General features: G+C 35.5%; 1 long non-coding RNA gene across 1 annotated transcript in view; it reads right to left on the bottom strand.

The window, feature by feature from the left end:
- Positions 1 to 11459: 11459 nt before the first annotated feature.
- LOC135270645 (uncharacterized) overlaps positions 11460 to 12932 on the bottom strand; it is a 74717-nt gene continuing 73244 nt past the window's right edge. The window contains exon 3 of the long non-coding RNA XR_010338779.1: positions 11460 to 11516. This is a non-coding gene — a long non-coding RNA (uncharacterized LOC135270645). The remainder of the gene's footprint in view (positions 11517 to 12932) is intronic.

Raw genomic sequence — 12932 nt, 5'->3', positions numbered from 1 at the left:
TCTCCCTAAAATCTCTAGAGTCAAGTCAGTATATATCCAAAGAAAATGAAATCAGTATTTTGAAGAGATATCTACAATCTCATTTTCATTGGAGCACTATTTACAATAGCTAATATATGGAATGGACCTAAATGTACATCAACAAATGAATGGATTATGAAAATGTGGTGTATATGTACAGGATGGAACACTATTCTGCTTTAAAAAGTAAAAAGCAAGAAAATTCTGTAATTTGTCACCACATGAATGAGCCTGGAGAACATTTTGTTAAATAATATGAACCAGGCACAGAAAAACAAATACAGCATGATCTCACTCATGGGGAAATTTTAAAAGTTGATCATATAGAAGTATAGTATAGTAGTTACCAGTAACCAAAGTGTGGCGGGAAGATGAGGAAATGGCCAAAGGACACACAATGGCAGTTAGGCAGAAGGAATAAATTTAAGAGATTTATTTGTATCACGGGCTGACTATAGTTAATATATTACATTCTCAAGAAATGCAAAGAGAGTAGATGTTGAGTGCTCTCACCACAAAAATGATAACTGTATGAGATAATGTGTTTTCTAATTACCTAGAGTTAACCACTTCATGATGTACATGTACCTAAAAACAACATGTTCACTTTGGGAGGCCGAGGCGGGTGGATCATGAGGTCAAGAGATCGAGACCATCCTGGTCAACATGGTGAAACCCCGTCTCTACTAAAAATACAAAAAATTAGCTGGGCATGGTGGCGCGTGCCTGTAATCCCAGCTACTGAGGCAGGAGAATTGCCTGAACCCAGGAGGCGGAGGTTGCGGTGAGCCGAGATCACGCCATTGCACTCCAGCCTGGGTAACAAGAGTGAAACTCCGTCTCAAAAAAAAAAAAAAAACTGTTGTACATGATAAATACATGCAATAATATTTATCAAATTAAAAACAAAAGTTGCATGGCTAGTTGTGGGGTTAATCAGCAGTATGTGCCTCCTGATATGATGCACTGAGGACAACTCAGTATTGCCTTCTGGCTGCAACTGCCAAAAGTGCTTAACTTAAATCTATTCATGAGGAAACATGAGAGAATCCATTGAGAGACATTTTACTAAATTATTGACTTACATTCTTCAAAAATGTCAATGTTATGAACTACAAAGTAAAACCTAGAACTGTAGAGAAAGACACAGATTAAAAGGAGACTAGAATACATGAGTCTGAATAAAATGCAATGCAGAATTTCTTTTTTTTTTTTAATTGCATTTTAGGTTTTGGGGTACATGTGAAAATCATGCAATGTTGTTGCATAGGTGCACACATGACAGTGTGATTTGCTGCCTTCCTCCCCTTCACCTATATCTGGCATTTCACCCCATGCTATCCCTCCCCAACTCCCCACCCCCACTCTGTCCCCCCCACTCCCCCCCAACAGACCCCAGTGTATAGTGCTCCCCTCCCTGGGTCCATGTGTTCTCATTGTTCAACACCCTCCTATGAGTGAGAACATGTGGTGTTTGATTTTGTGTTCTTGTGTCAGTTTGCTGAGGATGATGGTTTCCAGGTTCATCCATGTCCCTACAAAGGATGCGAACTCATTGTTTTTGATGGCTGCATAATATTCCATGGTGTATATGTGCCACATTTTTCCGGTCCAGTCTATCATTGATGGGCATTTGGGTTGGTTCCAGGTCTTTGCTATTGTAAACTGTGCTGCAATGAACATTCGTGTGCATGTGTCCTTGTAGTAGAACGATTTATAATCCTTTGGATATATACCCAGTAATGGGATTGCTGGGTCAAATGGAATTTCTATTTCTAGGTCCTTGAGGAATCGCCACACTGTTTTCCATAATGGTTGAACTAACTTACACTCCCACCAACAGTGTAAAAGTGTTCCTATTTCTCCACATCCTCTCCAGCATCTGTTTTCTCCAGATTTTTTAATGATCTCCATTCTAACTGGCGTGAGATGGTATCTCAATGTAATTTTGATTTGCATTTCCCTAATGACCAGTGATGATGAGCATTTTTTCATATGCTTGTTGGCCTCATGTATGTCTTCTTTTGTAAAGTACCTGTTCATATCCTTCGCCCATTTTTGAATGGGCTTGTTTGTTTTTTTCTTGTAAATCTGTTTTAGCTCGTTGTAAATTCTGGATATCAGCCCTTTGTCAGACGGGTAAGCTGCAAAAATTTTTTCCCATTCTGTTGGTTGCCGATTCACTCTAATGACTGTTTCTTTTGCCGTGCAGAAGCTGTGGAGTTTGATCAGGTCCCATTTGTCTATTTTGGCTTTTGTTGCCAATGCTTTTGGTGTTTTGGTCATAAAGTCCTTGCCTACGCCTATGTCCTGAATGGTTTTGCCTAGGTTTTCTTCTAGTGTTTTTATGGTGTTAGGTCTTATGTTTAAGTCTTTAATCCATCTGGAGTCAATTTTAGTGTAAGGTGTCAGGAAGGGGTCAAGTTTCTGCTTTCTGTATATGGCTAGCCAGTTTTCCCAACACCACTTATTGAACAGGGATTCCTTTCCCCATTGCTTGTTTTTGTTGGGTTTGTCAAAGATCAGGTGGTTGTAGATATGTTGTGTCGCCTCCGACGCCTCTGTTCTGTTCCATTGGTCTATATCTCTGTTTTGGTACCAGTACCATGCTGTTTTGATTACTGTAGCCTTGTAGTAGAGTTTGATGTCCGGTAGTGTGATGCCTCCCGCTTTGTTCTTTTTGCTTAGAATTGACTTGGCTATGCAGGCTCTCTTTTGGTTCCACATGAAGTTTAAGGTGGTTTTTTCCAGTTCTGTGAAGGAGGTCATTGGTAGCTTGATGGGGATAGCGTTGAATCTGTAAATTACTTTGGGCAGTATGGCCATTTTCATGATATTGATTCTTCCTAACCATGAACATGGAATGTTTCTCCATCTATTTGTGTCCTCTCTTATTTCATTGAGCAGTGGTTTCTAGTTCTCCTTGAAGAGGTCCTTTACGTTCCTTGTTAGTTGTATTCCTAGATATTTTATTCTGTTTGTAGCAATTGTGAATGGCAGTTCGTTCTTGATTTGGCTCTCTTTAAGTCTGTTATTGGTGTATAGAAATGCTTGTGATTTTTGCACATTGATTTTGTATCCTGAGACTTTGCTGAAGTTGCTTATCAGTTTCAGGAGATTTGGGGCTGAGATGATGGGGTCTTCTAGATATACAATCATGTCAGAATTTCAATTTCCTTTTGCTGTAAAGGAAATTATTGAACCAACTGACAAAATATCAATAAGGTATGTAAATTATATAATAATATTGTTTGAGTATCAGTTTTCTTGATTTTCATAATTATACTGTGGTTACATAACAGAATTTCTTATTTTTATGAAATACAAACTGAAATATTTAGGGATAAAAGAGCAAAACATGTACTGTTTTCTTTGACATGGCAGTGGGAAGAAATTAAAGTATGAATATAATTTAGTAAGTTGCATCCTAAATGTAAACTTTTCCGTATCTCCATGCAATCAATAAAAATTACTAAAGCCCAAATATGAATGGTTCAAAGTAGTTCTAAGGGTTTCCAGAACTTTTTGCTTTTTTTCTTAATTTTTGTTTTGCCTACCTAAAGTCACCAGTTGAGGAAGTCCTTATACCAACTGATTAGTTCTGTCCATTCTTGAAATAGTTTTCTTTTCTATTATTTCTTAATTGTCCTTATACTAAAAATTTCAATCACATCAGTAAAGCCCTTATTTCTCTGGAAAAGTCTGACATTTTAATGTCATTAAAAAAAAAAAACCCAATCTAAATCATTTGTTTCCTGAGCTATTTACTCTGCTGATTTTTTGTATACTTTTATTTTGTCCAATTACATTTAATTGCAATATAAATTCCAGTGAACTTTTAATTGCAATTCGGCACACACATCAAATATATGTGATTCTGCAAAATGTGTCTCCTGGAACAATTCTTTTTAACCAGAAGGGAATATCTGAAATTTTCTTAAGTGTATCTAAGGCACATTTATGAAAGTATTTAATTAAAATTTAGTAATTTTTTCTTATCTAATAAAAACATTAATAAATTTCTATCCACACATTTATTATTAAATAAGTATCTACTAGTTTTTAGATAAAGATCTATATAAAATAGTGTTACATATTCTACCTCAGTTTATTAGGGTAGTCATAGGCTACAGAAAAATGTTTTTATTTTATTTTTGTTTTTACTCTGCACTAAAACTGACTTCTTAAAAATAAATTCAAATTATTTTTCTACAGGACAATGATCTCTTTCTACATTATGAACTCTTTGAATGCAGGGACAGCCACTTCTTAAAACATTTTTATTCCAACTTTCCAATTTGCTGTATTCAAGAACTTAGCAGTTTTTTTTTAAATGTAACAGATACTGACAATTTGTGAAATGATCTCTGTATCTACCAGAATAGAGAAACCATCATGGAGTTGCTAATGAGATAATGATGATTTTGGTAATAGCATAATAAGAGGCAGTGTATACAGTAATTAAGTAAAAATTATTTGCATTCAGAAAGATCTAGCCTTAGTCTTATGTTCCATTATTTGCTAGCTGTGTCACTGGGCAAGTTGGTAAACCTCTGCGACCTTAAGTTTCCTCATCTATAAACTATAAATAATAATAGTATCTGCTTCATAGGGATTTGATGAGGATCAACTGACATGATGTTTCTACAAAAGTTTGGCATACTTCATCAATGCTAATTAATGTTGTTTTAATTGCCACTGTTATTATTAGTTCATTTGCATTAATCAACCATCAAATACTTTGTGCTGCTGAATACCTTAATCTAAAATATCCTTACATATTTATTTATATTTAAAATAATCATTTTAATTAGCACACCATCAGTATTTGTACATGGTAGAAATGTTGAAAATAAAGACAAGTGATATTGTTAAAAATAATAATAATAATGATAAAAACTTTACATCTCTACCAATGCAGATCTCAACTGATAATATCTTCAGCTCATATATTTCTAGATTTTCTCTATTCTAGCATGCTCAGGTACACACACATTTACTGACATGCACAGTTGTTTTTTATTAAAGTGAGGCCATATTGTACACACTGTCATGTATATCTAGATTGCTTTCTATTTCCTCTTACTGACACCAAATATCCTTTATAACTTATTTATCTAAACCAGTATCTAATCTAAGACTATATCTTACACGTAGTTGTTAATGTTCCCAATTACTCTTCCAATTAAGTAAAATATTTTCTTATAAAATCACTGACTTACTTACAGATAACAATTTGATTTTTTCCATCACTTTCTCCTTTTGAAAGGAGTCTGGCTTAATAGCCATGGCTGCAAAAGTTTATATAATAGAAAGAGAGAAAAGATAGCCGTGCTTCAATCCACCATCTTCAAAAAAGATAGTTACCTGTTTCTCTACCTCTTTTAAAAATGCCGATCAGGTATGGTAGCTCTACCTATAATCCCAGCTCTTTGGGAGGCCAAGGTGGGGGACTCACTTGAGCCTCAGGAGTTTGAAACCAGCCTCAGCAACATGGTGAGACCCAGTCCTTTAAAAGAAAAGAAAACATTATTATGGAAAATTATTAGATAATTATATAGGATATTCACAATGTTGGAGTGAGATAGGGCCTTTGCCCATACCAGGCTCAGATAGAAAAATGTTCACCAAGTTTTATAAATGTCAAGCAGCATTTCAATGTTTTATACAAATTTCTCCTATTTTTATTTGAATTTTTGTAAATTAAAACTATTTAATTCAAAATTCAGAAGGAAAAATTGTATTGACTTTCTAGCCAGCCTGAATTTTCCAAAGTTCCCAATCCTGGCAACACTTGACTAATTTGCATGTGACAATTAGAAAAATACACATTATATGCACCACTGATACCGCTTCCCAGCTGTTCTCCTTGCCTGTATTTCATGATCTGTCATTTATTTCAGCATATTCCCTTTCATAGGGATCCAAATCAAAACAAAAACTTAGAATTTCACTTTTATCTTCTACTCTTCAAAATTTCCGATTTCCTAGAAGACAAAGTCCCAACTCCTCAAGATAACACCTAAGATTTAGCAGCTTCTGGCTGTCACCAAGCTGCCCAATGTCATCTTCCAAATTTATGCTACCAACCCCATACTCAAGACTTCATCAATGAGAACCACCTATAGTCCCACAGACACTCCATGTAATTTCTGTTAATGGATCTTAATTGGGGCAATCTTACTTATCTGACATGTCCTTGTCCCTTTTTCCTGACTCCTCCCTACCAGCTCAGAGGGGCTTGACTTTCCTACATCAAAAACAAACAAACAAAAACAAAAAAAAACTCACTAGTTTAATTTACTCAGCTTTTGTCCTACTTTTTTTTTTCCTCCCACAGAATCAGAAACAAAATTCTAATATATGATATGGATAAGGGCAGAAATCGGGGTTTGCTTCTTGTCTTTTCCTTTATTTTCCAGGAGCTTCAGAACCACTAATTAGGGTGAGCAAACTCTTTCTATAAAAGTCTCTGCAGCAAGTATTCAACTCTACAATTAGAGGAAAAAAACATCCATCCACAACATATAAACAACAGAGTGTGACTGTATCCCAATACAATTGAATTTATAAAAACAGGTTGTGGTGCAGACTCAGCTGTCTGCTATAGTTTGCTCATCCCTGGTCTAAATGATAGTGACAAGATGATGATGATAGTACTGAAGCAGTTAGCTAAAACTTCTTGAGTGTTTACCATACGTCAGGTATTGTGTGGAATATTATCTAATGTAATGCAGTAACATTGTAACATAAGGACAGTTACTGCCATTTTATGGATAGGAAAACTAAGGGTCAGAAAAATTAAGTACCTTCGCCAATGTCCTGCAGCTGGACTGTATCTGACTGCAGCACTTTGCTCTTCTTCACCCCTTTTTACTGACTAGAGAGTTTCCTTAGGCACTTCCCATTGTAATACTATGCCATTCTCTGACAGCTACTGCAGGAATGAATTTAGAGCAAATAATCTTTTCATTCACACTTTGGCAAGTAGCCTATTATCAGGGCTACAAATGCCTTTACAAATGTGTAGAGCTCCACGTGGGAAATTCTACAAAAATTGCAAAACTTTCCCAAGATGCTGATGCTGATTTTAGGAGATGCTAAATTGAATTTTTTTTAAGGATCTCTGAAGCAAGATGGTCCAGTTAATGCATTTAGTTTCATGGGAAAAGCCACCAAATCTCTCTAAGGAGACGAGGCCTGGCATATCTTTGTCTGGGTCTGGGGGCCTGTAACTTGAAAACTACTTCTCGAGATAAACATGTCAGATGTGAGTAAGATACAAAAGTCTCTCTGAGTTTTTCACTGTAAGACTAGTAACAAAAAGTGATTACAATACTACTTGATACTGATTGATTAAGAGGCAATGTCTGGCTCAGATTTTTCTTCAGTTCATGTTCAGAGAGAAAAAAGACTATAATTCCCAGTACTCAGGGCTCATTCAGAATGATGAATCCAGCCAACTGAAGCCACATCTGAGGCTGGCTGCATCCCTACAATGCAGCACCTTAGGTTAGTTTATTCTCTACCTCTATTTCCCTAATTAAGTGGTGGGTTTTGCTGAAAGTCAGCCTTCAGATTTACTCAGATCCATATAAATTATGTGGGAAAAGCAACGACAAAGATAAAAGGAAGAGAGGAAATTAGGTATGTAGATGTCAGCCAATAATCCACAGGACATAGGGAATATTAAGTGCATTTCTAAACTGAAAACGCACATTCTTCAGAAACATGTGAAATCTAGATTCATGAAAAAGATGAGGAAAACAGGGGTGATTTACTTGCTTTCACTAAATTAAACACTTCCCTAAGCAGGTGCCATCTTTCCCTTCTATATTGATGACATGTACAATATATTACCTTGAATTACTGTTATTTGGATATTTGCCTACTCCTCAGTAATATGATGGAGGCAGCCAGGCTTTGTGATGGAGTACATGGGCTTTGAGATCAAGTAATTGGTTTGAGTACTGGATTAGTCTGTACTAACTCTATGACTTTGGGCAAAGTCATTCGTTTTCCTTGATCCCCAGTTTCTTTCTTGTAAAGTGTAGATGACAACAGAACCTATACTATAAAATTTTTTGAAGGATTAAATGAGATCATGCACATAAAATGTTCAGCGAAGTACCCAGAATATCATAAAGAGAGTAAGCAAACAATAAATGTTAGTTGTTTATTATTATTATTATTATTATTTGAGGTGGAATCTCATTCTGTCACCTAGGCTGACTGCAGTGATGCGATTATGGTTTAAAGCAGCCTCAACCTCCCAGGCTCAAGTAATCCTCCTGCCTCAGTGTCCAGAGTAGCCAGAACTACAGTCATGTACCACAATGCCCGACTATTTTTTTTTCAGAGATGGGATCTTGCTATGTTACCCAGGCTGGTCTCCAACATTTGGACTTAGGCAATCCTCCTGCCTTAGCCTCCTAAAATGCTAATATTACAGATATGTGCCATCTCACCAGGCCTTAATGTTAATATCAGCATTTTTATGAAATTAGGAATGTACAAAATAGCAGTCATTCTAGCATGTACCCTATAAATTATTAATTTGTATATCTTCTGTGTTTCATGGGGTATATGCATCACATAATTATAAAACAGGAGCTGTAGGAATAGTTCTGACGTGGTGGGTTTCCTAACTATCCTTTGAGTGAATATTCTATTTCTATCACTATGTACCCTTTCTTGTAACTTCTCTGTAGCCCTCCTGAAAACAAAGACTATTTGCTCATCTACATAATAGAGTATTGATGGATGTGGAAACCACATTGGTCTGTATGGTTTCTCACTCCATTCCATTGAATGTCATGTAGAACTAGGAGAAATCACCCTTAGATCCAAATATCTACAGGGACCAGAGCCAGCAAACAAGGGAATGACTATAAGTTGGATTAGTCCATCTCATTCAAAATTGTGGGTTTTTTCCCAAATATTATAATGATATTGTAATAAGTTATACTAAGAGGCTTCAATAGTGGTATGATTGGCTTATTTATTTATGTATTAATTTATCAATTATTTATTAAGAATTTACCACGTTAAAGAGTGAAAATAAAAACACAGTCTCTGCGTTCACAGAACTTAAAATATATAATGAACAAGCCAGAATATTAATTAAAATGAAACATGAACATTGTAACAGAGCATATACAGGCTGCTTTGACAGCTAGTAGAGAGATACCATCCAGTGACAGGGAAATATCTTGGATATGACAAAGTTCCCTTTTCCCACATTGTCCTTCCTCATATGCAGGCATCTGAGCAGGTCTTTTTTCCTGCCTTAAGGACAGGACGTTGCTGCAGAAAGCAGAGGATAAAACAGATTTTCCTGACTTTTGATTGTCAAATATACAGGCTCTGAGGAAATAAAAAGGACTCCTGGCCCATAAAAATGATTCAGAATAAAGTATCATGAGAAAGAGCAAGGCTGCCTCCTGCCAAACACTACTTATTTTTTAGACGTAGAAAAAGAGACTACTCTTCAGGAGTTCACAGACAAAGACATTGCTGGGTCCCTGAGAAAGATATTCTATAATCTATTTGACAGGCAAAACCTCAAATGGATATATTGGATCCATGAGGAGTTCTTTGCTTCCTAAGTAGATCCCAAACAGAACCAGGAGAGAAAACATGATTCTCCGTTGGTTCTAGACAGGCATAAAATGTTAGATTCACCGTAATTTCCTCCCTCCATTGTAACGCTGAAGCCAACTTGTTCCTGTGTTAAGGTATATTCTGGCTATTTGAGTTACTCTATCAGGAATACGTGAGGTGATATATTCACACACATGAAAAGGAAAATGTTACTTAGTGAAAAATACTTCTACTGTTGACTAATTTAAAACATTTTAGTGTTCATTGTTTGAACAGTGAAAGGCCTGTGTATATCTACCTTTTTAAATAAAATTATCTGAACCAAGAGATAAGTTCAGATTATAGAATAAATTGTTTTTTTAAAAAAAATAGAAGGTATCATTCTACTAATTTGCAAATATCACAAAATCATAAATGGCTGTTAGAGATAGAAAAAGTTAACAAGTCAACTCTCCTATCAGAGGAGACTCAGGCAAAACTTATGTTATATTTTGATTACTAAGTTGTTGCATTTGACATGATAGATTATTTTTATAATCATGAGTAAGGTAAAATTTATTATAATGAAAACAAAAGAATGAAAGAAACTTGACATGATTTCAAAAAAGAATAGCAACTTTTTAACAGTAGAAACCTAAGAAAAGTAATTATATGTGAAGATACCATAGTAAAATATAAAATGCCAGAAATATTTATTGAAATGCATTTTTCAATGAAAGATCCATTGGGGATAATTAATTTAGAGTTTCTATTTAAATTAAAGCTAAAATTTGTAGTGCTATAATCTGGTACCAAATCTCATGCAATTTTCTGATGAGGATAAAATGTGGTTGGGTAGGAAGATGGTGAATGGAAGACAGGGCTAACGTGCAGCTCCGACTTGAACAGACAGAGCAGTGTGTGGAGACTCATATGGTGAACTTTTGCTCCAAGAACCACCACAGGAACATATCAGGAAAACTGAAATTCACTGAACCTTTGAAAGAAGTGGCATGCCACTGCAAATTCCATGAGACAAATATAAAGCTGTGAGATCCCACAGTGTGAGAGTGAGAAAATCTTCCACCAAGCACACAACCCTACTGGGGAACCTAAAAATTCACATCATGTGCACTCTCTCAGACTACAGTGGAATGAAACTGGAAATTTAATTCCAAAGGGAACCCTCAAAACTATGCGAATACATGGAGATTAAATAATCTGCTCCTGAATGACCTTTGGGTCAACAATGAAATCAAGATGGAAATTAATTTTTTGAGCTGAATGATAATAGTGACACAGCTTATCAAAACCTCTGGGATACAGTGAAAGCAGTGTTAGGAAGAAAGTTTATTACAGCATTAAATGTCTACATCAAAAAGTCTAAAAGAGCACAAATAGACAATCTAACATCAAACCTCATAAAACTAGAGAAGCAAGAACAAACCAAACCCAAATCCAGCCGAAGAAAATAAATAACAAAGATCAGAGGACAACTAAACAAAATTCAAACAAAAAAAGTACAAAAGGTAAATGAAACAAAATGATAGCCCTTTGAAAAGACCAACAAAATCAATAGGCCATTAGCAAGAGTAACCAAAAAAAGAAGGAAGATCCAAATAAGCTCAATTAGAAATGAAACATGAGAAATTACAACCAACACCACAGAAATTCAAATTTCATTCAAGGCTACTATAAACACCTTTATGCAGAGAAACTAGAAAATCTAGAGGAGCTGGATAAATTCCTGGAAATACACAACCTTCTTAGATTAAATCAGAAAGAAATAGAAATTCCGAACAGACCAATAGCAGGTTTTAGGTCTTAAATTCATATAACAATAATGATTATAATTACCTTTTACATTTGTGTGGTTGGCTCCAGTCCTAATATTTTTCAAACATTTGATGGATCTGTGGGAGAAGAAGAGAACAAAATATTTCTAACAAGTGTTTTAGAAAAAAAGATATAAGTTGTTGTTGGAAGAAGCAGCTCACTGAATTTCTCAAGTGTTTTAGGGGAATATCCAAGCAAAAGAAGTTACAATTTGCTAATAGTTAAAACTAAGTTATAATTTGACCTTTATTTAACTACAATAATACAAAAGATAATAAATTACCTTTAAATTGCATTTTATCATGTATTTGTGCTTTCCAATTTGATTTTCACTAGTCATACTAAGAAAGATAACTGGTGTTCTATATCTGTGGGTCCAAACAACCATGGATTGAAAATATTTGGGAAAAAAAATGGATGGTTATGTCTGCACTGAATATTTCAGATTTTTTTCTTTCCATTATTCCTTAGGAGATACAATGTAAACAGTTTTTACATAGTATTTACATTGTCTTAGGTATTATAAATAACCTAGAGATGATTTAAAGTATACAGAGGACGTGCATAGGTTAAACGCAAATACTACACTATTTTATATCGGCACTTGAGCATTCATGGATTTTAACAGCCACAGAGGTCCTGGACCAATTCCTTGTGGATTTCAATGCTTGAATGTACAGCACAAGCATTATAACTCCTAAGAGTAGACATCCTCAGAGGTTAACTGCCTTTCCAATGTCATGTAATTCATATCTACTAATTCTTCATTTACCAATCTTTCCACTCTTCAACTTCCCATTACGAACTCTCAGTCACAAAGATGTTTATTCTCATCATCTCTTCACTCTGACTGTAGGTGGCCCCTAGGCTATCCATAGGTCCAGCATGGAAATCATACCAAGTGCTGCTGTATTTGGTGGCTTCTAGTCACTGGCGATTTGTCAGATGCTGTATCACTGATGCACTTAAAACAATCTTTGCCTGTGGATCCTCATAGTTTTCCCTGGTCCACTCATACTTTGACTGAAAGTGTCAGATTTTTTGGCTATCCAAATTGCTTGGCTGTTTGGCTTTTTCAGTATGTATTAGAAATTGGATCATTATTCTTCGGTCTTTGTATTTATTTGAGTCCAATGAGATATCTCATAGATTCTCTAATTTCTGTTGTCCCCGGACTCTGTCTTTGGCCCATAGGCCTCAATCAATAAAAGGTACTGCACATTTCCTAATGAACATGAAGTGGCTTACCTAGTCCTTAACTATTAACTCTTAATTTTGAGAGAGGTTTTCAGAGCAGAGCCACCATCTGGTGGAAATAGACTGTAAGAATCCTACATACCTGTGCCTTTTCTGGCTTACTTCTCCTGGCTTACTTCTCACAACTTTCTATTCTTATAAGTGTAAGTGAATGTATCTTTTGTATCTTTAGTTATAAAAAATCCATACTGGGTAGTCTAGTTGCATCATCCACAACTGGGCTTAAAACTAGACCA

The sequence above is a fragment of the Aotus nancymaae genome, unplaced genomic scaffold, assembly GCF_030222135.1.
Source record: "Aotus nancymaae isolate 86718 unplaced genomic scaffold, 86718_ANA_hifiasm-v0.15.2.pri h1tg000064l_1, whole genome shotgun sequence".
NCBI lineage: Eukaryota > Metazoa > Chordata > Mammalia > Primates > Aotidae > Aotus > Aotus nancymaae.
This window is presented reverse-complemented; position numbering and strand designations above follow the sequence as displayed.